The following is a 26,515-nucleotide window of genomic DNA, read 5'->3' as shown; positions in this document are numbered from 1 at the left end:
TGATAGGCAGAAGCAGGCAGATATCTGTGAGTCTGAGCTAGCCTGGTAGCCTGGACTACATAGGAAGTTCCAGGCCAGTCAAGGCTGCCTGGTAAGACCCTGTCTCCAAAAACAACAGAGTACCCCCTCAAGGTGTGTGTGTGTGCATGCATGTGTGCGTGTGTGCGTGCGTGCGTGCGTGTGTGTGTGTGTGTGTGTGTGTGTGTTAGACGTTTCAGGTATATTTATAGGTGTCAGCAGTCACATGAAATTTACATTATTCTTTCCATGCTTGTTATAAATACTACATAGCCTCTCTCTGGTTGTTTAGTACAGTGGTCGGAAATTAAATATTAGCACAAGAAGTTGACCCATTTCAAGGCACACAACTTTATTTTGGCAATTAACCTCAATATTGAAGATGAGAGGACTCTTTAAAATTTGTGCTTCTAGCAGTTCCCATTGCTCACTCTTGTCGCTCCCTTCTCTTGGTTAATTTTAACCTTGACCTCCCACGGCTGTATTGCTTTGCTCAGTCTAAAAAAAAAAAAAAGAAAAGAAAAGGAAAAAAAAAAAAACTCCGATTCCACCTTTTTTTTTTTTTCATCTGATGAAGCAACAGTGGAGAGGAAAACCAAACCCATTCCTTTAAGAAAGATTCCGCCTCCTCTCTTCTAAGCAAGCGCCTCACGGCAACCGTGGAGTCTCTAAGTCACACACTTTACTACTCAGCATTGGGAGAAGCAGCCGCCGCCGCCGCTGCTCCGCGGCTGCAGTGGGATCCCGTGTAGCACTGCAGAATCCACACCTAGCCAGGGAAGACAGACACACGTCGGCTTGCCTGCACCGAAAAGGGCTGTGGATCGTCTGCAGGTAAGCACATCTCTTAGCCATTTTGTTCAGGAGCCGTGGGAAAAGGGAATGGTCGTGGAATGCGCTCTTCACCAGCCATGCTTAAAACGTTGTGTGGATCTGTCGTCCTTTGGAGGTGGGCTGGGGTCTACAGTTCTGTCTGGCACACGTCCTGTGTGGTGGAGATTATTACATGATATATGCTCCTACACAGTACTTTTGGGGGGACTATGTATAGAAAGGCTAACCTTGATTCAGGCAAAGCATTTTTTTTCTTTTTAAATGAAGAAAACACAGCCACTCCCAATCTCTCTCAAACACTGCAGATATTTTTAAACGGCAAATAAAATGACAGGCTGAGCGTTTCCTAAATATCGTTTTCTCCTTGAGCCTTAGCAAGACTTCCCCCACGATGGTTGAGGAGCACTTAAAATTAATAAGGCATGGTAAGGGATCTTTCTTTCTTTCTTTCTTTTTTGGAAAGAAAATGGGTGATTCTGGCAGACTAAAATTTCTATAGCTTTAGTCCAGTGGAGAGAGAAAAGGAGGATAAATGAATTGCAGTGTATGCCAAGAATGGGATTCGTTTGCCACACTTCATATGTGGGCAGAGGAAACTACATTTTAATTAGCACATTTTTAGAGGAAGAGGGGATGAAGATGAGGGGGCTGACGTGAAGTATTTGAGGGGGAAGAGAGTCTGCAGATGAGGAAGGAAATGAAGTGGCCTGTCGCCAGTGCCTTGAAAAGGACAGGAGATAAGGGTGGAGAATGAAGTTTGCTGTGTGTTGGGGCGGGGTTAACCCTAGGGACCAGGAATCACTCGAATGGCGCTGGGAGGAGTGTGCTTGAGGCTGAATTCGTGCAGTGGAGGGCATGTGTGCAGGAGGAGTGTGCAAGTCGTGGGTGGCGGAGGAGAGTGTGTGCCTGGAGGGCTATTTCGAGAATTGGTTGGAGTGAGAAAGACGTCTGGGAGGCGGGGGTGGCAGCCCAGTGTCACCTGTGGAGGGATCCCCAGCTCTGCAAATGAGTGTTTCAAAGTTTGCCTGGCCTCATGGCCGAGCCTAGACTTCTCATCTCCCAAGAGGTCAGCTCTCAGAAGGTTTAAGAGGCAAGAGGCCAAAGGAGGAGTGCAGACTTTGGGCTGCTCCAAATGAATTAAGAGCCCTTGCCCTGTCCCTCTGTGGAACTGAGTGGGGGCAGGAGACTCCCCCAGACGCCAGTGTGCTGAGGAGAAAATCAAGGCCCTTCCTGCGGGGGACATGCGGAGGTCCAACCGTGTAGTGCCGCCCCGGCCAAGCCCAGCAGCCTCTGTGGGCGTCAAAGGCTCAATCTGAAAGCCGAGGCTCAGCCTCATTGGGTGGGGGAAGCATGTTCGGACTGGGGGAGGCAGATGTTTCCGAGGCGTAACCCTCCCGCTTTCAGTCGGGTTTCTGTCGGGGTCGTTTCCCTCTCCAGCAGCGGATCGGAGATGCACCGAGGCAGGAAGACCTTGCAGAGGCGCCAGGCAGCCGCCCCGCAGTAGGCCCTTGGCCTGCGGAGCGCGCAGTCTCCCCCACTGCACGACCCTGAGCTCGCAGCCCTAAGGGGGCCTCGAGGGGCGGGGCCAGGGATCGCAAGGGGCACCGGGGGCGTGGCCTGGGAGCGCGAGAGCTTGTTGTGGGCGTGGCCTCCTGGAAGCGGCGCCCGAACGCTCGGGGGCGGAGCGGAAGAAAGAAGGGCGGAGCCAAGGGCACGCTCGTAAGGTTCGAGGGCCGAGCCCGCACGGGGCGGAGTGAAGGGCTCTGGGGGCGTGGCCTATAAGAGGCGGGGCTAGGGCTTTCGGATCCCCCTGTGGGGCGGGGCGTGGAAGTGGCGTGCTATTAGGGTCAAAACTGTAGGGGGCGGAGTGTGAAAAACTGTGGCGCTTGGGCGTGGCCTACAGCAGGCGGGGCCAAGGCGCTCGGACCTGTGGGACCGGGCCTTTGGGGCGCTAAAGGGCTAAGAGAACCGAGTCTCTAGGGGGCGGAGTCACAGGCCCTGTGGAGGCGGGGCCCGAGGGGGCGGGACCGAGGACGTTCGGGGGTAGTTCGGCTAGTCCCGCCAGAGCGTGAGGCGCCCGCCGGTAACGGTCGCCCGGGTGAGGGGCGGGAGGGAGAGGAAAGGGTTTAAATGATCTGTTTTGAAACACTGAGAAGTAGACGCGCCGGCGACCAGGTGTCGCCGCTTCCTGCGTCCGGGGGAACGGCGTCCAGGTCCCTCTCCACGCCCCCTCCCTTCCCGGCCCTCTCCTCGGGAGCTGAGCGACGCTTAGGAGGAGGCTGCGGTTGACCCGGCGGCCGCTGCAGACCGGTGGGGGCACAAAGCCGGCTGCGCTGCGAGGTAATACTGCTGGAGCTGGGGTTCGGAGGTCCCGCCGCGCTTGCCACGCGAGGGGACTTCTTGCTACCGTGTCTGGGGCGGGAAGGCGAGCCCCGCGCGAGCCCAGGGGCGCAGACGTGGGGGCGAGGGGTCCGAGTGCTGCGGTGCAAGCGAGGTCGGGTCTCGGGGTCCGCAGCGTGGGCCGCGATTCTCCCCGGTGACCCTCAGCTTCCCCCACGCGAGGGCGTGGGGTTGTAAAAGCCTGTTCTGCCTTCCGAAGCCTTGCTGACCCCGAAGGTACGCGCGAGGACGGTGGGAGGTTCACGCGCTTGATGAAGGTGGAAAGAGACGGTGTTGGTTTGTTGGTTTTTTTTTTTTCCTCCTGGTTCAAGAAACTTCCGTCACAAGTTGAAATTGTTCAAACACTTTAATCAGAGCGACCCTCCCCAGCACACATAGTAGGCACACGCACGCACACACACACACACACACGCTCGCTCATACACACGCTCGCGCACACACACATGCTCGCATACACTCACGCTTTACCCCTTCAAGCATACATGTTACGTATTCTTTGTGGTGTGACAGCCGAGCTGGCAGCAGGTTTGGTTTCCTGCTGTTTGGGGCACTTCCAACCTCTTTGGAAGTATGTAATAGTTGAGGCAAGGCCACGACAGGTAGTATAAACCAGGCCTCTATTAAAATGGTAAGAATGGCCTCAGGTGAACTTTTTTGTTGCAGAGATTTAATTGCAAGTAGGTGCCCGTTTAAACTGGGAGTGTAAGCAAAACCACTAAAGATCCTTGGCACATGTGCTCTTGGAATTGACTTTGCTGGAGTGGTGTGGGATTTAACTCAGCCAAGAGGCTTTGGGCTAGGATTAGGAGCAAGGCTCGTGAAGGAATCGATAAGACTCAGGCTTGGGATGAACTACCTTAACATGTGTGAGCTCTTTATGATGAATGATGAAAATTTATAGTGAGCAATGAGGTTGCCTTTTCTTGGAATGGACTCGCATCTGTAGCGTGCTGAAAATGTACTGATGTGGGTCTTAGGAGATTCTAGGGAGAGGACAGGGTAATGTCTCTTTTTGAAATGACATTACCTGACCTGTGTATTTAAGGTACAGGGCTGACGCTTTGGTAGAATTGTTTCTTTTCGAACACTTCTGGAAAGATTTTATAGCTAAATCTCATTTGCGTTGTCCTTACTTGCATGATAACTCAGTTTTTCCTAAAGTTGATCAGATTAACTGTACTGAGGAGTAATGTGCCACTTTTCTACAGTTCTTCCACCTCCTTAAAGATAGAGTTCAACTTCTGCTAACTTAAAATTGGCCAGGACTGTTGGCGTGTTGGCAATAGTTGCTAAGAAAAAAAACCCAGCAATTTATTATCTACTTAGAATGTTAAACATAATTTAAGGAGTTCTTTGGGTACTTGGTTATGAGACTTTAATACAGTGCAGCTTTTTGCATGTATGATACCAGGAAATGTTTGGTAAAGTTTTGGCATATGATATAGATGATCACATGACCTCTGAAAATATTTATTTTGCATGATAAGAGGGTATATACAGAATGTAAAATTTAGTCAGTGATTAAAGATGAATGAGAAATTAAATTGTACTTTACTCCTTACCTTTTTATCAATAATATTTTTCTGGAATGAATGTGAGTTTTGCTCAAGGATGTGCAACAGTTTTTATAGTTTGCTTCACCATTGTGATTGATATATCAAACAGATTAATTGTAAATTAGGAGATACCCAAGCTGTGCTTGGAATTATTAAAGAGAGCTGATATGCCTGCCCCTTGCTGATAACTTCATGCAGCATAAAGTTAGGGGAAAATGCTAAAAGAAATCCTTAGGTAGAGTAAGTGTAGACTGTTCAAAAGACATGCACAAGTTACTGATCTGTTTCTCACCTTGAACACTTTTTGCTATAATTAATAGTTAGCACTACTTTACATTCCTTTGGGGAAATTAGCCATGTAGAATAGGAAATCTTAACATGTCTAACCAACAGTGCTGTCTTTCCTTTTAATGTAAGCTTAAGTGAAACTAGTCAAATCCAATTTGACAGTTGCTGAATCACAGACTGAATCCTGCAACTGAGATTCTAAATGAGCAAGCACTTTGATACTTTATTTCATGTTTCTTACATTAATGTGCTATGGTCTGAACTCAGGGTCCATACCAAGTATTTATAGTTGGGATTGTTAGAGGTCTTTGGGTTTTGTCATTGGTTTAATTCCCTTGGCTGAAAGCCAAGACAGTTTGAGATTTACTGTAATGTTTGCCTGTACTAAATCTTCTCTGAAGTACACACGTTAGAATACTCACCCTGACTGTGATTTGGAAGAAGGTTTGTTATCTGCTAGATGCATATAGAAGAGTTCTCAGTTATCTGCAGTTTTGCTTTCCAGAATTTCAGTGACTGTTAGTCAAATATAGTTTTAAAATATTAAATGGAAAATTTCAGAAATGAACAATCATTCATAAACAAAAGTTTTAATTACTATAACAGTACAGTATATTAGTTATTGTTATTCCTGTTGTATCTAATTTATATATAAAACTTTATCTAAAAATAACCATAGAATACATATACCTGTGATTTCAGATTTTTACTAGGGTCTTGGAATGTATTCCTCTAAATTAAGTAAGATATGCTGTAATTATTTCATTTAGAGATGGTAAATTATATGGGTTCTCTCTCTCTCTCTCTCTCTCTCTCTCTCTCTCTCTCTCTCTCTCTGTGTGTGTGTGTGTGTACTTGGGACTCTATTATTTTCAAGTAAAATTAATGTATTTGCTTCGTTTTTATTCAGTAAATGTTTACTGAGTACCAACAATTAAAAAAATATTAAGCAATAGAGGTTTGCAGTTTATGTGGTTTTTTTGTTGGTTGGTTGGTTTTTTGATTCTTTTGTTGTTGTTTTTGTTTGTTTTGTTTTTGTTTTTTGTTTTTGTTCTTTTAGAGGCAGGGTTTTTCTGTGTAGCCTGTCCTGGAACTAGCTCTTATAGACCAGTCTGACCTCTAACTTACAGAGATCCACCTGCCTCTGCCTCCTGAGTGCTGGGATTAAAGGTGTGCATGACCATTGTCTAGCACCATTTTTTTGGTTTTTTTTTTGTTTGTTTGTTTTTTGTTTTGTTTTGTTTTGTTTTGGTTTGGTTTGGTTTTCCGAGACAGGGTTTCTCTGTAGCTTTGGACCCTGTCCTGGAACTAGCTCTTGTAGACCAAGCTGGCCTCGAACTCACAGAGATCTGCCTGCCTCTGCCTCCCGAGTGCTGGTTTAAAGGCGTAGCACCATGTGTTTTAAAAGAATGTTGGTCTTCATCCTGTCCTGAAAAATCAAAAATAGAAAAGAATGTTGGTCTTCATACCTAGACAAGTCTCAAAGTTCAAGATTTATTTAATTGCGTCGCTGAAGCACATTTGAATATTAAAAAAATACTATTTAGCCTACTCTAAAGCCTTGGTGTAAGCACAGATAATGAAACTTAGAGTCTCTTTTTCCGTCAACTCTTTTGGTTGAATGTCTCAGCAAGAAGAACCACCTTTGCTCCTTCTAGGACACTGCCTTACACTTAGTGAAGAGCATCCTAGATGAAGAATTCTTCATCCGTGAAGAATGATTCTGGCTTTCAGAATTGCCTGATGGTCCCTAATGATCATGATCAACAGAGAGTATAAAGTGTACATACTTAGTCTTTTTGAGACACAGTCTCATGTAGCACTGACTGGCCTCGAATCCACTGTGTAGCTGAGGATGATATTCCTGCCTCTGTCTCTGCAGTGCTGGGGTTAGAGGTACAGGCCACCACACACACTTTTACTTGATGCTGAGATTCATACCCAAGGGCTTGTACCTATTAGGCACGCACTCCACCAGCTGAGTCCTGTCTCTAGCCCTAATCTTTGATTTTAAAGGGCAGTTCTTGAAAGTTTGCGTCTTGAAAGGGTAGCCTAATAGTTGAATCTTAACCGTGCTAAAATAAACGGAATAGGCTCAGCATACAGCTTTATACAGAGGCTGGGTCTAAATTGAGCCTCTTTAAAGGACCCACATCATTTCCTTATACTTTCACACCTTTTCCAAAGTCGGCTTTAGTTAAAGCCTAGCTGGAAGTGTGAAGACTTACTGATAGAAAATGAGCTTTGAAATCTGCGTTTCAGATTCCCCGAAACTGGTTATGAAGATACTGGTGTGTAAGAAGCACACTGGCTAACATTTAGGAATGTTACTTCCTCAAGCAAGACTGTAACTTGAATATCAGGTAAAAAACTTATTGTTTTGAGGGGCAATGGACATACCTGATATTTCCTGTAACCAACTGAAGGTTAAAAAATATATTTGAGAAACGTAGGGAGGTAACATAATATCCTTAAAACCAGTGTCTCAAGTGTGTACATATATGTTTATGTGTTGATAAAATTTATTTTGCCTGTTTTGTGTGTGTGTGTGTGTGTGTGTGCATGTATGCACACATGCTCTGAGGATTTGGGTGCACTGCACATGTGTGCATGTGGAGATTAGAGATCAACTTTGGCATTTCTCAGAAGCTACCACCTTGTTTTATTTGTTTTTGCTCTGTTTTGTTTGTTTTGAGACAAATCTCACTGTGTATCCCTGGCTAGAACTCCCTCTGTAGACCAAGTTTGCCTTAAAATCAAAGATTGCCTGCCTTTGTCTCTTAATTGCTGCCATTGAAGGTATGCACTAGCTTACCTGGCCTCCTCATGTGTAGGACTTGAGGCTTGTGCATTAGGTTAAGCTGGCTAGCACGCCCCAGGCAGCAATCTTGCACTACCTTGCCAGCACAGGAATTATAGGCACATACCAATTCTTGGCTTTTTCTTTTTTCTTTTTTAGTGTTTTTAAATTGTACATATTTTTTATTTGTATGTACTTGTGTGGTCATGTTTGTTCCATGGAGTACAATGTGGAGGTTGGAAGACAACTGGGTTGTTAATTTTCTCCTTCACCATGTGGGTTCCAGGAATCAGTCTCAGGTTGTCAGGCTTGAAGGCAGGTACCTTTACCCACTGAATCATCTGGCTGGGTCTAACACCTGGCTTTTTACATGCGTGCAAAGGATCAAGCACAGGTTCTTGTACTTGATGGCAAACACTTCACTGAGTGATCTCCTTAGCCTCTAAAGTAATTTTAATGCCTACATGATACATTAAAGGCAAATATCAGGCAAGCACTGAATTACAAACAGAACTTACTCTGAGTAATATGCTTGAGCTCATTATTGCTTCAGCCATCTCCTTTAAATTCATTTTGTGATATTTTACTCCCCATACACCAAGAAATGCTGTCCTTATATAAAAATGCAGAGGGCTTCACAGTTGCGAGTAGGCGTATTCAGCTCAACTCTTGAGGCTAGTGGCTGATTACCTGCTATTAGAATGGAATTCCAACAGTATAGAAATCAGTCAGCTTGGAGCAGTTAGTTCCCTTGACCTTGGGGATTTGGTTTACATCTGTAATTGGTCATCAGAGTTAGTGTGGAGTCTTCCACAGTGGCTCCACTCACTCTGTGCAAGGATGGTGTTTTTTTTTTTCCATACAGTATTCTCAACTTCTGCTCTAATGGGATGACTGAGTGCCACAGCTGAAAGATGATGGAGAAGACAGCTTTACTTGGTATGTCTAAAGAAATATACATGGGGTTCCTTACCCCATGGAACTTTGAAAAACACTACTTTTAATCCTTTAGAAATGAGATCCACGACTGTTAGCTGTATGATTCTTCTATTTTCACTGTCTAATTACTCATGGAAAAAAGATTCTACAGGGCCAGTCTTGTAATAGCCAAGGAGTGGTTGGGAAAAGGCAATAGTGGGACCTTAAGTGGAGTTGTGATTGGGCACTAGAGCTTGATGGATGGGACATCATTGCTGCTCATTGGTCTGGGGCAGGTTGATGATGGAGAGGGAAAGGGATTGGCCATGACACTGTCAGTCCATTGCTAGTCTGCCATACACTTGGCTCTTTTCTTAAGCGTTAGAGCAGTGTCTTGCCCCTAGCTTGCCTTTTGCTTATGACTGTCGTTGTCAGGGCAGTATTCTTTCTCCTAGGGAAAGGAAACTTTTCCTATCAGGTTGGTTCCTACATAACTGCTGAGATGACACGAGTTTCTTCCATGTCCACAGTTGATTTGATTTTTAGATCTCCCAGAAGGATCTCTGAAACCAAAAGTGTGAAAGCCTCTCTCTTCATCTAATAGTTGGGGGCAGTTTTTTGGGTGTATTCACATACCTGCATGTTTGCACACATGTTCATATGCACATATGTGTGTATGCATATGGAAGCCAGAAGTCAACTTTGGGTGTCATTCCTCAAGAACTGTCTACCTTGCTTGCTTGTTTGTTTGCAGGCAAGGTCTCACACTAGGAACTAAATGGGCTTTGCCAAATAAGTTAGCCTGTGAGCCCCCAAGGATCTTTCTGTTTCCATCTTCAGGACTGGGACTACACACACACACACACACACACACACACACTTTTCCTGTGGGCACTAGGAATTGAACTCAGATTCTCATGCTTGTATGCGAGCCTTGCCTACTGAGCCATCTTCCTGGCCCCCTGAGCCATTTGTTACCAAATGGATGACCTCTCAAAGTTATTAATTTAAAGGATTGTTTCTTCACTATACCTTTACAAGAAAAAGAGAGAAAAAATTGCTTTCACGGTGCCTACTTATAATAATTCTCAGCCTACTGGGAGATATCAGTGGGCCATTCAGCGCTGCTATAAGACTGGTTTTGGGGGTACCAGCTGCTAAAATGGTGCACCTTCTCATCACATTCTGGCCAATCAGCATTTTATTAAAAATAATACAAGTGGCAGGATAAAAGACCATTGTCCCACAGCAGCCATTCTTTATTAAAGTAAAATATCACCAGTGAATGAGAAATTCGCATTGCTTTAAACATTTTTACAAAACTAGATCTGTAACAATTTTGTATCAAAATGTTTGGTCTATTTAGTTGGATACCAGGCTTATTTTGTTTTTTGTTTTGTTTTTTTTTAATGGTTTATTTTTATTTTATGTGCATTGATGTTTTGCCTACATATTTGTCTGTGTGAAGTATTGGATCCCTTGGAACTGGAGTTAGAGACAATTATGAGTTGCCATGTGGGCACTGGGAATTGAACCTGGGTCCTTTGGAAGAGCAGTGAGTGCTCTTAACCGCTGTGCTATCTCTTTAGCCCCTAAAGCTGATTTTCAATCAGTGTTTCTTTGTCCTAATAAATATTGATAGTGATAAAATCATAGTTCCCTAAGTACTCTGCAATCATTAGTTACCCTAATGAAAAATGCATCATAGACAAGGACCTAGTCACCAGCCATGTATATACATACTATCGCCACTATCCCTAAATGCAATAGGGATGGGGCATTTTATGCCCAAATAAGAAAATCGTACTTGCTTGCCATAGTAAAGGCTCTGAGAAACTGATTACTTAGTAGTCACTTAAGTTAGTGATTGTATATTGCATTTGATGTACATAATAATCTCAATTTCCTGGGCTCTTTATAGGGCAGGGACTCAAACCCCAGGCTTTACACATGCGAGGAAAGCATGCTTAGGCTATTTTAAAGTTTCTGGCTTGGGCCCCTTGCTTTGATGAACACATTACATCAGTGAAGTGCTTTGAAGAAGGAGCCCCTGTTTTGTATCTGTCATACCTGAATGTCACAGCACATGCCTCCCGGAGCTTGTTTAATTTGACCCCGAAGAGAAGAGTGCCATCTACTGCATGACCAGCACTAAGCTGAGCAGCTCCTGAGCTTTCCTGCAGAACTCAGGCCGTTTCTGGAGAAACCAGGCCTTGCCTCATTTGGAGAGTGTGGAAAGCTCTGAGTACTAAGAGGAATTGTTGCCTGCTTCAATTTAATTATGTTCCCCAGCAGGAGGTCTGAACACACAATGAAGAACTAACTCAGCACTTGTCGGAATGCATGGGAAAGAAGAAACCCTAAGAAGTTGTTGGATCGATATTAAAAACAGTCTAGCCATGAAATTAATAAACTAGGTGGTAAACAAAATTATTTTTTGAGGTATTTTTATTAGTAGGTCTGGTTATTGACGGCCCCAGCAAATAGTAACGAAGTTTGTTCTTTATGTCAACTCACCGATTCCAAGAGGATTTTTGTTGTTGTTGTTGTTTAGTTTTTTGTTTTTAAGGTATCCTAGCTGTCTTCTGGGTTTGGTTTGGTTTTCCTGTCTTCCTGAAACTAGTAGCAGGAGTGGAGACAGCTAGAGTTAGAAAAAGCTGCCATAGGTCAGCGGGGCCACCTGGAGCAAACCTGTCCTGGCCAGATGAGAAGGGCTCTGACAGCCACTGTGAAATTGTCACACTGAGAATACCCTTGATTGTTCTGTATTCATTATGTAACCAGTTGTTACTGTAAGAATACCCTCGATTGTTCTATATTCGTTATGTAACTAATTAGGGAGCCATTTTTATCAGCCCTTAACAACCACCAGAATCATGTTAAAAGTATTACATTTATCTGAAGTCTAGTAAGGCTTTCATACAAGATTACAGCCAGGAGTTGTTCAGGGACTCAAAGCTGTCCCTAAATGCCATGCTGTGGTGTTCCTAGGTTTACACATGTCCTTGTAGCGACTGCACAGAAGGTTTGAACCAGGATTAGAATATTTCTGTCTTCACTGGAAAAGATTTTCTTTTAAAAGGGTGAACAGATGGGTAAACAGTTGAATTTTCACTAGAATCAGGAAGTATTCATGAAGTAGGTTTAGAAGTATTCTCTGTTTGTTTTTTTCTGTACTGTTTGTTTGTTTGTTCCTTTTGCTCTTTTACTCTAAGCCAACATGAAGAGTTTATTTAGCCATGAAGTAAGTTGTTTCACATGCCTTAGCCACTGTGCCTAAAACATATGACTTCCTGGCGAAGGGAAGCTGAGTTACTTTACAGGTTTCTGCTGGGCTTATTTTATGGCAAGGAAGAGAAAATTAGGGGTTTATTAGTTGTCTTTATTTTATGTATCATTTATTTTAATCTCTAGTTGTATGAATCTATGTAAATCCAGATGTCTGAGACCAGAGGCATCAGATCCCCTCTCCCCCCAGAACTGGAGTTAAAGGCAGATACAGATAGTTGCCTGATGCAGCTACTGGGAATTGAACCTGGGGTCTTCAAGAAGAATATACTCTCTTAAATGCTGAGCCATCTCTCCAGCCCCACATTTTTCTTCCTCCTAAATATTTTTAGGTGTTTGTACTTGCAGTAGGACCAAGATAGCTCATGTCTACAGCACAGTAACAATTCAACTATGTGCAAATCTGAGATTCTGAGGGAAACCTCAACATCTCATGCATACGAAGTACACTTTGCCCACCATTAAGTATGATACACTGCATGTCATCTATAAAGTAATATTTTATTAAATTCATGGAGTCATTCAATTAGGAGATTCATATTGTGTGTAAGTGGTGGCTCAAGCCTGTAAAACCAGGATGTGGAAAGTTGAGATTCAGAAACAGAATTGTGACAGGTTGGACCCTGGTCTACATCTAGAGTTCTGGCTAGACAGGACTATACTGCATAGGACTGGTCTCAAAAACAAGCAAATGACTTGCTTACTCTTTTGTGCTATTTTTGTTTATTTTCTATAATTTACCCTTAGAAGACATTCTTATTAGTTTAGAAAGTTGGAGATCATTGTTTTGATAGAACTAAAAGCTTCTTTTTTTAAAAAAAAATGTGTGTGTGTGTGTGTGTATTTGTACATGCCCATGTGGTGTCTACAGGTGCCAGAAGAGGGTGTCAGATCCTCAGGAGCTGGAGTTACAGGCGGTTATGAGCTATCCTATGTGGCAACTGAACCTGGGTCCTCTGCAAGATCAGTTTTCTTGACCACTGAGCCATTTCTCCAGCCCTAACTAAAACTTCTGACATTGTAATTCAGCAACAGTCATGCTGTATGTAACTCAGTCACCATTTTAGAGCTGCTGACTTCCCTTTCGTATATAAGGGCTGACACTGTACCATATAAGCAGCTGGAAAACTGTAGATTGTGAAAAGCATAACTCCTTGAGATTCTGATTTCTGCTGTTAAAAATAGGAAAAGCAGCTACGGAAACAGTACAAAAGATGTTACTTACTAGTATGTATTAGATGCTGGGTGGCAGGCACAGAAAACAAACTTCATAGGAAAGAAAACTTCATAGAGTATTTAGAAAGGGGGTAAGAGTGGGCCTAAAAGGAAGTTAGAATTTTACTAGTTAGAAACACCAGAAGGATTCTGGGGAGAGATTCCTGTCCATGACTTTTTCCTGTAGCATGATGGAAATTATTTTTAACTGTACCTTACAATCTCTGTATAAAGGTTAGGAGGTCACAACACACAGTGGTGCTGGGGACTTTTCTTTCTAGGTGGTGGTTGAATATGGTCATGTGGTGCTGGTGTAATGAAGATCGCGTAGACATTAGCAGTGCTTTCACAGACCCTACATGAAAATAGCAGCTCAGAGGAGCATTCTTACAAAACAGCTGAGAGTCATATTACTTAGCAAAGTTGGCATTGGCAGAAGACTTTAGGAATCCTTATTATTCCCAACACTGAATAAGCAGTGTTTCTTTGGGGAAGAGGCATGTATTTTTTTTAAAAAAGAATTTCTATTCATTAACTCTTACTTGTTGAACACTAGAGAACTGTTCTGTCCGTGTCTACTGTTCTTAGGGAGGGTGGATACATGGATGGAATGAGTTGGTGATATCATGAGATACAGCTATTTAAAAATGTTTGTAGAATAACATCTGGTTTTAGAGTTTAAGTTATCTGTTCTAGAATGTCTCAGTTGTGTCACTTGGACTTGGTCATACTTAAAATTTACTACTTGAAAAAGAGTCTTAACTTTTGGAGGCATATTTGGTGTTCTATGTGTTAAAATATGTGAAGGGTTGTGGTACATCCTCTAAGGTTCTTGAAAGTGATATGCTTGTCAACGCAAAGAACACAGATCTCACTAGTTAGTAGTTTTGGTTGCAAGGTAGTGGAGACACCTCTCTGTGGGGTGAAGATCATGGAAGTGGGTCAAATAGAAGGCAGATACCATGCAAATCCTTGGCTTCATGTCTTTGTGTCAACTGAGGATATCATCATTTTAGGAGCTTGTCTACTCTGAGAGCCTGAATTTCTCAGGAGCTGAGGGTCTTTAGCAGCAGCAGATCCTTTCCAATAACAATGAGACAGCCAAGAGAGCAACTTTTCCCAAAACACATTGCACAAACACTGGTGTGTTTTTACAGAAATGCTGCTTTCAGCTCCCATCCTGATTGTATTATGCTTACTTGTGTTTTTCCTTTAACGTGTTGCTGTGGCCCCTGTTTAGGTTTTCATTTTTTTTACCAGCTTGATGCTTCCTTCCAGTCATTCCTTTATTCATTCAGCAAGTATTTATTATGCAGTTAGTAATGTGCTGGCTTTCTTCTAAGTGCTGAAGATTTAGTCAATAGCAAACCCTTCTGGTCTAATGGGGTTTGTGTTTGTGGGAACAAATAGAAATGAATGGATGAATACATTATATGTCATGTTGTAGAGAAATGTTGAACAGGGAAGAGAAGCAGAACTTTGTGGGGTAAACGTCAGTTTAAATAGAATGACCAGGTCAAGCCCTCACTCAGAAGGTGACACATGAACAGAGATGTGAAGGCAGAGGATAGTGTGTGTGTGTGTGTGTGTGTGTGTGTGTGTGTGTGTGTGTGTAAGAACATTGCAGAGGGAGCAAGCCCAGTGCCCTCCAGATCCACATAGCAGGCCTGGACAAAACAGAATGAGAGAAGGGGGAAACAGGAAGCCTTGGGATGGTTTTGAGCAGAGATATGACAGTCTAACATGTTTTTTGTTTTATTTGTTTTTTCGAGACAGGGTTTTTGTTTTTTTTTTGTGTAACCTTGGCTGCCCTGGAACTTGCTTTGTAGACCAGGCTGGCCTCAAATTCAAAGATGCCTGCCTCTGCCTCCCAAGTGTTGGGATTAAAGGTGTGCACCACCACCACCCGGCTGACATTTTTTTCTATTTATTTTTGTTGCGCTCTACATCTTTCTCTGCTCCCCCTCTTGCTCCCCTCTCCTCTTCTCCCTTCTCCTGTGACCCCCACGCTCCCAGTTTACTCAGGAGACCTTGTCTTTTTCTCTTTCCTATGTAGATTTATGTATGTCTCTCTAAGAATCCCTTTGTTGTCTGAGTTCTTTGGGCTGACTTGTATTTTTTAAAGATAATTTGGCTATGTTTTGAGAGTAGCCCACAGCAAGCAAGTGTGGCTGCAGGGAGACTGCTTAAGAGGCCGATTCAGTGAACTAGGCGAGGAATTATCAGGTAGAAGGGGTGAGATTGGGTTTTTTGTTCATTTTACATACCAACTATAGTTCCCTCTTCCTTCTCTCCTCCCATCTTCCCTCCCCCACAACAATTCTGGGTATATTTTAAAGATAGCACGAACAAAAATTTAAAACTAGCTTGTGGGGTGTAAATAAGAGAGAAGAATCAAGCTTGATCCTGAAGTTTGAAGGAGGAAGGGTGACAACAGGACCCTGATCTGAGAGCATTCTGGCAGACAGACAGGACTCATTAGCAGTTTGGAAGCTGCTGTGAGTGGAGGTCCCTGCCTAGCTATAGACTGAGTGTAAGTTTGGTTCCCACGTCCTTTTTTTTTTTTTTTTTTTTTTTTTTTTTTTTTTTTTTTTTTTTTTTTAGAATACATACTCACTGGGTGGTAGTAGCATACACCTTTAATCCCAGCACTTGAGAGGCAGAGGCAGGTGAATCTCAGTGAGTTCGAGGCCAGCCTGGTCTACAGACAGCTGTAGTCCTGAGTTCCAGGACAGCCGGGACTATTCCAACCAAGAAACCCTGTCTCAGAAAAAAACAAAAACAAAACAAAACAAAAAACCAGAATGCATACTCAATCCCTTTAATGACCAGAAGAAAAATTTTGCTGTAGTAAGGCTTGAAATACTATTATACATCTTTATGCTATTATGCTTTCCTGTTTTCAAGGCCTTTAATTTATCTTTACCCGAACTTTACATTTATCTTAACTTCTAATGACACTTAGTACCCAAGGGTATCTTTTTGTCTATAAGTAAAATACTTTACTTTTAATTAAAATTAAAAACAAAGAAATCATTGTTATTCTCAATTGTGATTGCAAGTGGAGTAGCCTGGCTATTTCTCAGTTAACGTGGTTAAAAATAGGAACAGTTATCATTATGACCCAATAGTTCTGATAGCTATACACTCAAAAGAACACAAACGTGTTTCCACAAAAAGCAAATGTACAGTAGCGTTCATAGAAGCATGACTCATCATAGCCAAAAAGTGGTAGCGGAGCATACATCTAACAATTGAGAAGCAGATAAGTAAGGGCAGTATATCCCCACAGTAGAACGCTAATTGGTCATAAAATAGAGTGGTGTATGTGTAAAATGGAACACTGTTCATCGTAAGATAAAATGAAGTAGCGAGACAGACAAACCTATGCAAGAGAAGCAGCAGGCAATGAAAGACACGTGCTCTATGGGTCCACTTACAAGACGAATTTGGTGCAGAGGAAGGTGAAGGAATGAGTGTGGTACATGCCAGACTTCCTTTAGAGTGATGAGGTTTGGAACTATATAGTGGTGAGAGCTGCAATGTCGTGACTGTATTCAGAAGTCACTGAAATAGACAGTTTGAAAGAACAAACTCAATGCTACCTGGGTTATACCTCAGTATATAAGAAAGTATCAGGAGAATGTATTGCATGTCTTCATATGCCCATAAAGAACAACTAACAATTGTTGTGACCCGGATTTCTGAAAAAGCACTGCTCTCCCAGAAAAATGCTGGATGAAACAAAAATTGTCACATCCAACCTGGTTTTGCTCCTTTTGCTTAAAGAAGTTAAGTTCATTCAAATAGAAATCAAGAGGTGTTCTTGGGAAGTCATGAGTGAATCTCTTTAATGCCTCTTTTCTAGGGATGAGCTAGCTGAGCAATAGCAGACTCTATGGTTATTAGTTCTGTGGGTTTTGGGGAGCAGAGCCAGCTTATAAGTAAGTTTGTGAGGTCTTAAATCAATAAAGATGATCTATGTTTTTCATGCCTGTAATTAAAGAATATGGAGCACTCAATTTACAATATTTCTGGCCCAGGATGATATTTAGCTACTGAAAAATGTCACCATTGAAGATTTTCCTGTTTAGAAAGTACATGAAATAATTCTTTTAATTTGTTGTATACCATCTATCTTAATATTTTAATTTTTATTATTATATTACCACCACCACTACTACAACTACAACCACTACTACAGTTTTGGGGTCTTTTCAGGTGTCATGTAGTCCAAGATGGCCTCCCAACTTATTATTGAGTTGAGAATGACCTTGAATCTAGATTACAGAGGTGTGCAACCAAACACAGTTCTGTGTGTTGTCATCCTCAGCAAGTACTCTACTGCTGAGCTACATCTCAGAACTACCACCCCTTTTTGAGACAGGATCTCACTGTGTAGCCTGGGCTGGCCTCATTCTCAGTCCCCGTGTCCTAATCTCCCAAATATTGGAATTAGATTTGTATGCCACCATGCCATTTAGTGATTTTTTTCTTTTCTTTTTTTTGTGGCCAAAATGTAATTCATATAACATAAAATTAACTCCTTAAATTTTAGAAAAAAATATCTTGATTAGAATTAAATTTTTTAGAAAAAGGATATGTTATTTGATGACTGTGACTCCACTGCAGACTTGAGAATTATGCCGTGCCAAGACTATAAAGGAAGTGCACCCAGGCATGATGGCTCACTACTGTCATCCTCGTACTTGGGATGCTGAGGCAGGGGACTGCCACAAGTTGCAGGCTGTGTGACTGCATTGTGAGTTCCAGGCAAGCCTATGCTACAACGTCATATCCAAATAAAGGAAAGAGAGAAAGGAATGGCAGATGGGGAAGGGCTGTTTATCCTGCTGACGAGAAACTGTTGAGGGAGGACGTGGCATTCGATTTTAATCTTATAGGTCCCTTAGGATTCACGCTCTAGGGAGGAAGGTGAATTATCAGCCAAGGCAGTGGGATCCCAAAGCCACATGAAACTCTGGGTGGGTGTGTGGGGGAGAAGGACAGTGAGGTTGAGAGCACTCTGGTATAGAGGGCTTTGGGTGATATTTTAGGAAATTTAGATTTTACTCTAATAAAGCCTGTTTTTGTTGGTGAAAACCATCATTGGATGTGTCAGATTGGTGTGATGATGTCGTGGCAGTGAAGGGAATGGGTGCTGGTAGAGTCGAGTTTAGAAGCATTTAGAGGTGAGCAGTGAACTGGAGCCGTGACTTTGGTAATAGAAAGGAGTGCTGAACTGTTTGTTTTCACCCCAACTTGTATTGAAACTAATCTTTAATGGGGTACTGTTTTCAGGTGGAGTTTTTGGATGAGTCCACAAGAATGGGACTAATGCCGTACAAAAGGGACTGCAGGGAGCTTGGCCTTCTTGCACGGGGTGTAGCTGTTAAAGCTGTGAGCACAAAGTTGGCCCTCACCAAACACCAGATCGTTCAACTTCTGGGTCTTGATTTATCCAGCCTGTAGAACTCCAAGAAATAAAAATCTACAAACATCTTTTCTGTGGTGTTGCAAAGATTTTGAAGAAAGAAATTCATGCAACTTGCTGAAGATCCCTATAGATAGAAAATTAATGATTTTACCCCATTTTCACTTCTCTTAACTTGTGATAGATAGCAGTACTTGGAATTAGGTAGATTGAGCAAGTTTTGATGATATCTTCCTTCTGGTACATAGTTTAGAAACGGACTATTAATCTGTGTGACTACCTTTCAGCTCTTCCTCCCCAACCGTCTTTGAACTTGTTCTCATTTGTGCATTTAGAAATAGATGAACAGTCATTTTGCCAAGGAGTAATCTTTTTGTTTCCAAATGAACCTGCATCCCCATGTTAGGCTTTTGTGTTTCATTTTAGACTTTTGGGAAGTGGAATAATAAAAAGGAAATAATTGAGGCGTTAGGTGTTGCAGTGTGCCATGTCTGTCACATCAGAACTGTAGAAAGTCATTGTGTCATTTGGAAGGTTTTCTTTGATTGCAGTTAGTGGTTCCTCTTAAAAGTTTAGGAGTAAACAGATGGTGACACACAAAAGCAGCTAACTAGAAAAGTCACATGCAGAATCATTTTATTTTGTTTTGTAAATTTAATGGATGCTCTAACCCAATAAAATGACATGATTTATAAAGTGAAACAATTAGTATAAGATTTGGTTCCTCTGATGTTTCTGATAGCTTTGTTATAGATTGGGCATTTTTTATGTATTTCTTTATACTAAGACATGTAAAGGACATTGTGGTTTTACAACTGAGTTTCACAAAATTAAATTGTAAATTATTTTTAAAAGTTTTAAGTATTAAATAATGTTGTGGGGGTGGGAGCTGGAGAGATGGCTCAATGGTTAAGAGCACTTGCAGAAGACCTGAGTCCAATTCTTGGCACTCACATGGCCCTCAGAACCACCTGTTATTTCAGTTCCAAGGAGTCTGATGCCCTCTTCTGGCCTCCATAGGCACTACACACGTGATGCTTAGACTTACATACATAATATAAATCTTAAAAAAGTTCAAAATAACTTGTTTATCCAAAAACATCCTTCATAAAACTTAAAATATTTTATGAGCATAAAGTATAATAAAATAAGTCAGAAGTATAAAAGGTACCCCAACTGTTTCTAAAACAAGATTGAAGTTTGATTTAAACTTAGTATTTTAACTAAACGTTTGTAGAATTAATTTCATTTTAAAGTATTTAAAATTACTTTTGAGTAAAAAATAGGGAACAAAGTCTGTAAGGCACAAGTGTTAAAACAGTGAACAGTTGTTACTCCCTCACCAAATGACTCCAATACCCCATGTACATTTTTCTAGAGGTGTTTTCCTTTAAGGTTTCTGTCTGAATCAAGACTTTTCCGGCTTAAACCTGTCGAATATATTGCTCCATAAGAAACAAATCTATCTGGGCAGTGGTGGCACACGTCTTTAAATAGCTGGGCAGTGATGGCACATGTCTTTAATCCCAGCACTCGGGAGGTAGAAGAGCTAGTTCCAGGACAGGCTCCAAAGCTATAGCAAAACCCTGTCTCGAAAAATCAAAAAAAAAAAAAAAAAAAAGAAAAGAAAAAAAGAAAGAAAGCAAAAAAGAAAATGTATGGGAAGGCTGTCGACAGGATGCCCCGTCTTTACCTCTTCCTACTGAAACCCTCTCTCCCCCCTTCCTTCCTCTTGAGGCAGAGTAACGGAGGGCTTCGTTGCAGTTACTTTCCACTCATGCTCTAAATCATACCCTGTATTTGGTGGATTAAAAAAGGTTTTAGCCGACGGTGGTGGCACAAACCTTTAATCTCAGCACTCAAGAGGAAGAGGCTAAGGAGATCTCTTGTGAGTTCCAGGTCTATGAAGTGAGTTCCAGGACAGCGAGGACTGCTACATAGAGAAACCCTGTCTCAAAAGAACAAACAAATAAATAAAAAGTTTAAGGTCTATGTTTTGCAGCATTAATTATGTTTAATCTTCAAGTGTCTAGAGTTGAGGCAGGGGCACAGAATCTCTGGCCATTATTTTAGAGCAAGGACTCCTGGGCCCCCCACCCCAGTGGGCAGACACTTGGTGGATGGAAGGGAGTTTGAGAATTAAGGAGGGGAGGGATCTGCAGAGGGTGCTGGCCAATTGATGGTCACCTCTATGACTCGCTTTCTGGACTTGCAAGTCTCTTTGTCTGCTAAAGGTTTACCTTTTACTTGGGGTTTATAGCGACAGGAGCAAGACTTCTTTCTTTCTTTCTTTCTTTCTTAAAAATTTCCACCTCCTCCCCACCTCCCTTTTCCCTCCCCCTCCCCACCTACCTCTCCCTCTCTAGTCCTAAGAGCAGTCAGGGTTCCCTGCCCCATGGGAAGTCCAAGGTCCTCCCCTCTCCATACAGGTCTATAAAGGTGAGCATCCAAACAAACCAGGTTCCCACAAAGTCAGTCCATGCAGTAGAATAAAAACCCAGTGCCATTGTCCTTGGCTTCTCAGTCAGCCTTCATTGCAAGCCACATTCAGAGTGTCCATTTTGATGACATGCTCCATCACTCCCAGTCCAGCTGGCCTTGGTGAGCTCCCATTAGATCCGTCCCATCGTCTCGGTGGGTGAACGCACCCCTCGTGATCCTGACTTCCTTCTCATGTTCTCCCTCCTTCTACTCCTTATTTGGACCTTGGGAGCTAAGTCCAGTGCTCCAATGTGGGTCTCTGTCTCTATCTCCATCCATCGCCAGATGAAGGTTTGAAACTTTCAGAGTTGGGGAAAGGGAAGTAAGGAACAGGAGTGTCTAGAGTCCCAGGGCTCTCTCTCTCTCCTCTGTGTGCACAGGCAAAGGACTCAGTGATTATGAAGTGACCTTGGCACCGTGCGGCTCACTGCTGGATGCCCTTTGTAGTCCAGTGCTCTTGCTGTATTGAGAAGGGAACCCCTTGGTGCAGTTCTGAGCTGGGGGCTTCCTCTACCATTGACCTTCCCTAGAGCAGGGTTTGTACTGTGCGAGACTCAGTTTCTTGGGCTTAGAGGTTCCTTTTCAAGAAATAGTATCTAGCTTTTTCTTCAGCTTTTAAGACTTTCATTGAATTGAATAATTGTGTGTGTGTGTGTGTGTGTGTGTGTGTGTGTGTGTATCTGGAATTTGTCATGAACTTTCTTGTTTTCTTAACAAAAAGCCATGCTGATCTTCTGTGTATTGTTCCAATTTAGTATGCTCACCACTGAAGCAAGTCATGTATATGGTAAATGTTTCTGACATGTTTAGGAACATTATATTGAAAATTCAAAATTCAAACTGGGTGAATTTGGCTGCCTTGACTTTTTTTTTGTAAGGAACGTATTTAAATAAGAAACAGTTGCACTCCTCCAAAGCAAAAGAAATGTTTTAGGTCATTTGTTTGAGTGAAATAGATTATAGAACTTTTGACCCCAATTTTCCATTATTTTCTGCTAAGTGAGCTATTACATAAGGCACAGTAAAGAAAGAAATCTGTCATGTTAGAAATGTTAGTGTTTTAAAGTCTAGTTTTGTGATTAAGCTTATTTATCAGAGAGAATTTTAGCTACTAAAATTTATTTTGAGGCTTGAGAGATGGCTCGGTATATGACGTACATTCTCTATAAGCGCGAACACCTAAGTACAGACCTTGGTCCCTGTGTTTTCAGATGGGGTCTCACTCTGCAGCTCAGACTGGTCTAGAGCCTGCTTCAGCTTCCCCTTTGCCATGACAGGCGGGAGCCGTCATGTGTGTCTAAAAGGACTACTGTTGACATTAGATTTGATTTCCATTGCTGCTGGCCTTCAGCAAGCTAGACATCTATGAGCCTTCCCATCGTCTTCAAATGAAGACCTGGAATCAAGAAAGCCTCTCCCATTGCTTGGAAGGTGGCGTGAGTGTAAAGTGTGAAGTATAAGTATAGTAACAGTACATAGTTGACCAATAAATGTATTGACCAAATGTTTCCTGCTTGCTAGCATAACCCTACTGAGGACGGGAGAAGGAGGAAGCAAGCATGAAATGAATGTAGTGTATATAAGAATATTGACCCGTTCATAAGCTGACTGGCAGTCAGTAGTTGTAAGCTGTATTGTGGGTGAGGTGGGGTTTTTTGTTTTTATTTATTTGTTTGTTTGAGACAGCTTTGGCTGGTCTGGCACTTATTATGTGAACCATAGAACTTTGCCTACCTCTGACCCAACTGCTAAGATTAACGGTGCGCACCACCGCACCTGGCAATATTGAGATTTTAAGTCAGTATTATTAAAGGACAAGCTCAGAAAGTAATGATATGAAATTGTTCATATTCTGTTTTGCATATAATAAGACACTGATTTTAATTTAATTTCAGTGCATTTATCCCATTAGCCAATAGTATTTGTTTGCTGCTAAATTTGTTTCAAATGCTTAAGACAAAAGGCATCAGTTTTCAAGACTTTATTTTTTTCTTAGATAAGATACAGTCCATTGTATTCTACTCCTTGTGAAGTTTTTTTCGAAGGGACTGTTGTGTGTTTGGCACAGTGTGTTTTCCTTTAGGTTAGTTTACAGAATAGCAGATTGTTCTGATGACTCCAAGTGTAGAAATTTGAATGGAGGAAAACTTTTCTAAAAGAGAGAAAAACAGCCTCTTGGTGACATTGGATTAACATTAATTTACTGTTTTGCTTTCTGTAGACTTTTAATGTTAGCTCACATTTTTAGACAGAATGGTGACTTTTTATTACTTTAGCTGTATAATGTGTTCTGAATCTGTTTAACAAGTAGGGTATTTTCAGTCACTTATATTTATGACTTGTCATGCACCTTGGAAAATTTATTTAAAAATCCAAAATATTGAAATGTGGGTAAGAGAGTTCCAAGTAGATGATTGTTGAATCAGATATGAACTCTTCGAAAACTTTGCCCTCACCAGTGTGTAGACCTAATCTCTGGTATTGTTCCTGGTGATCAGTCATGCTTGATAATCCAGTTGTTTGCCAACAACATCTGGTTATACTTTACAAAATTTGAACACATTCTTGAATTGAAGACAAGCAGGCCGTGTGAACAGTTTGCTTCACTCATGGAAAGCTGTCTGCATTTTGGTTGAGCTTTAATAAACGTAGCATAACTAAGGTAGAGCATCCAAATGTATGGGGTACTGCTGAACTCTGTAGATGAGTTTCCTGCAATTAATGTACTTCATTTTCCAAAACATTTCAATGAAGTTGCTTAAGGAGGGCTTCTTTCTAAAAGCGTACCTTTGCACTAAGGGTGAACCTAATTGGAGGAACGTGCTCCACTAGTGAGCAGTTAAAACTGACATTGAGTGATGTGATCAGCATCCCCTTCCTCAGTCTGCAGTTCTGGCAGCTTTTGGATGTAAAGTCTTTCCATGACAGTACTCAGGTAGTTGGTCTTGTGACGATACAAAGAGATCTGTGAAATGCTTATAAATTGCCAGAAGTGGTCTAACTGAAACTTACCAGATAGGAGAGATTCTTTGGAGTAGGCTCATGCTTGCTGCCAAATTACAGTACTCTCCTGTCCAAATGCAGCCACTAGCCACATCCGTGTGACTGTTGAACTCTTGAAATGTTGTAAAGTACACAGTAGATTTTTAAAGACTGATTATAGAAAAGGGATGTAAAATACCTTAATTTTAAAATATTGATTATTTGTTGAAGTGAACTTTTGATGTTTCTTTGAAATTAATACATTTTATTAAAATTAATACATTTATGCAATGTTTAATATATTAAAATTAAGCTGTGAACTTGTAATCCCAATGCTGGGGTAGGAAGTGCAATGTTGGAGACTGTTCCCCAGGTCTCATCAGTCAGCCCATCTAGGCAAAGCAGTAAGTCCCAGGTTCAATTAGAGACCTTGCCTCAAAAATGAATAAATAGGGAAGTAGGAGGCCCCATTGAGGAAAAACATCCTCTTGCCTCAGCATGTACCTCAGTGGGCAGGCATACCTGCACACAGGTTACAGAGTGAGCCCCCAAGCCCCCCATACAAATTAAGTGATTACTTTTTTTTGGATGGGATTCTCACAGATTATCCTTGACTGACGGCGCCTGCCTCACTACTGCTGCCTGCTTTTGCTGTTTACTTTCTTTTTTTTAAAATTTATTTATTATGTATATAATATTCTGTCTGTGTGTATGCCTGCTGGCCAGAAGAGGGCACCAGACCCCATTACAGATGGTTGTGAGCCACCATGTGGTTGCTGGGAATTGAACTCAGGACCTTTGGAAGAGCAGGTAATGCTCTTAACCTCTGAGCCATCTCTCCAGCCCCTGCTGTTTACTTTCTAATGTACCTACTAGAAGGTTAGAAGCATGCATACGCCTCTGTGACTCATGTCTCTTTCTGTTGAACAATGCCGCCATGAAAGAAAGAGTTCATGCTGTGCTCCTTACAAATGGGAGCTGGGGAAATGTGGGAAATGCGGGCTCAGGATTTTCAGGCTTGCAGAGTATTCCAGTCGACATGTTTGACCAGCTTGTATACCAAGTGCTCCTTTGGGGACTGTTACCTACATACAGCTACTGCCTCTCTGTTCTGTAACCTTCCCAGGATAAGGTTCAAAACGGGAAATGGTTGTGCCACTCAGATGGGTTCTTGCTGCTGACCAGCCTTCTTGAAGACAGGTGACAAAAATGAATTTATTCTGTTCTTTGAGCACTTTTCATATAGGTACATTACATAAAATCTTCAATCCTAGTGTTCTCTGATCCAATATTATGTTCTATGCATTATATTTTTAATTTTCTCTATGGTTTGCTATGAAACATGGTGCAATAGGTAAAGGAATGAAAATATCATTGCCAAATGATATGATCACCACTTAGGATCATTAACTTATTTTCCTCCAGGCCACCCTCTACCCCCTACTTGTTACCTGATGAGTGGCTCAAATGTTAATGAAATTTTCATGTTAAAAATTTGAAGAAAATTGTATATGTTACCTTGTACAACATGTTTTGAAATAGTATTACACAGTGGCTAAATTAGCTATTTACATGTGCCTTACCTGTTTTATATACTTATTTCTTGTGGCAAGAACACCTCAGATGTTTTCAAGAGGGTCTTGAGGTTACTGACAGCCTTGTGAGCAGGGTGCAGCATCAGAAGCTGTGAGAAAACGTCCTTCTCACCATGGGATCATCACTGAGAGTTCTTCAGGAGACTGCTACATCCAGCAATATCAAATCCTGGACTCCAGAGACCGACCACATGAGGAAGGGCCTTTTATAGACAGAATGTAGGAGTGAAACAGTGGGATAAAGTAAGCGTATTGAGCTGGATAAGCCTTGTGTAATCCTAGGTCATCTCTAAATGGCCGTGTCCCTGACACTGTTGCGCTAAGAATGAGGAGACGGAAATGTCAGCGTACTGGCATGTTAGCTGCTGTGTTAGAATCGCTGTGATTATGCTCTGAGTGCTGAGCAGGACTGGATGCTGCATTTGCTCAACCCCTGCTGCCTACACTCAGGTTCAAGTCTGTGTTGCTGACTTTGGAAAGATAAAAGGAAAAAAAAAAGCGATATTAAAAATGTAAAGAGAACTTGGGGACGAGAGCAATGGTGATGATGTCTGCACAAGTTCCAGTAGTGAAACACAGCCAGACATAGTGCCGTACGCCTGCAGTGTGTCTTGAATAGCCGGGGCAGGAGGAATTTGAGTGTTCAAGGCCTGCATGGGTTTCGGAGTGAGTTTGAGGGAAGAGAGAGAAATGGAGAGGCACAAAG

At 42.0% G+C, this 26,515-nt stretch overlaps 1 protein-coding gene across 2 annotated transcripts in view; it reads left to right on the top strand.

Moving 5' to 3' along the window:
- Window positions 1–673: 673 nt before the first annotated feature.
- Window positions 674–26,515, top strand: part of Add3 (adducin 3) — a 112,429-nt gene continuing 86,587 nt past the window's right edge. Inside the window, exon 1 of one of the 2 annotated variants that reach the window (XM_048423205.3) lies at window positions 674–852. The gene's annotated coding sequence lies outside the window, so the exon portion shown is untranslated. Of the gene's footprint in view, window positions 853–2,920; window positions 3,193–26,515 lie in introns of those variants that run through there. The other variant, XM_048423204.3, reaches the window with a different exon arrangement.

Source organism: Myodes glareolus, chromosome 7, assembly GCF_982192425.1.
Source record: "Myodes glareolus chromosome 7, mMyoGla1.1, whole genome shotgun sequence".
In the NCBI taxonomy this organism is placed as follows: domain Eukaryota; kingdom Metazoa; phylum Chordata; class Mammalia; order Rodentia; family Cricetidae; genus Myodes; species Myodes glareolus.
Note: the sequence above shows the minus strand (reverse complement) of the source record. Positions and strands in the feature narration are given on the sequence as shown.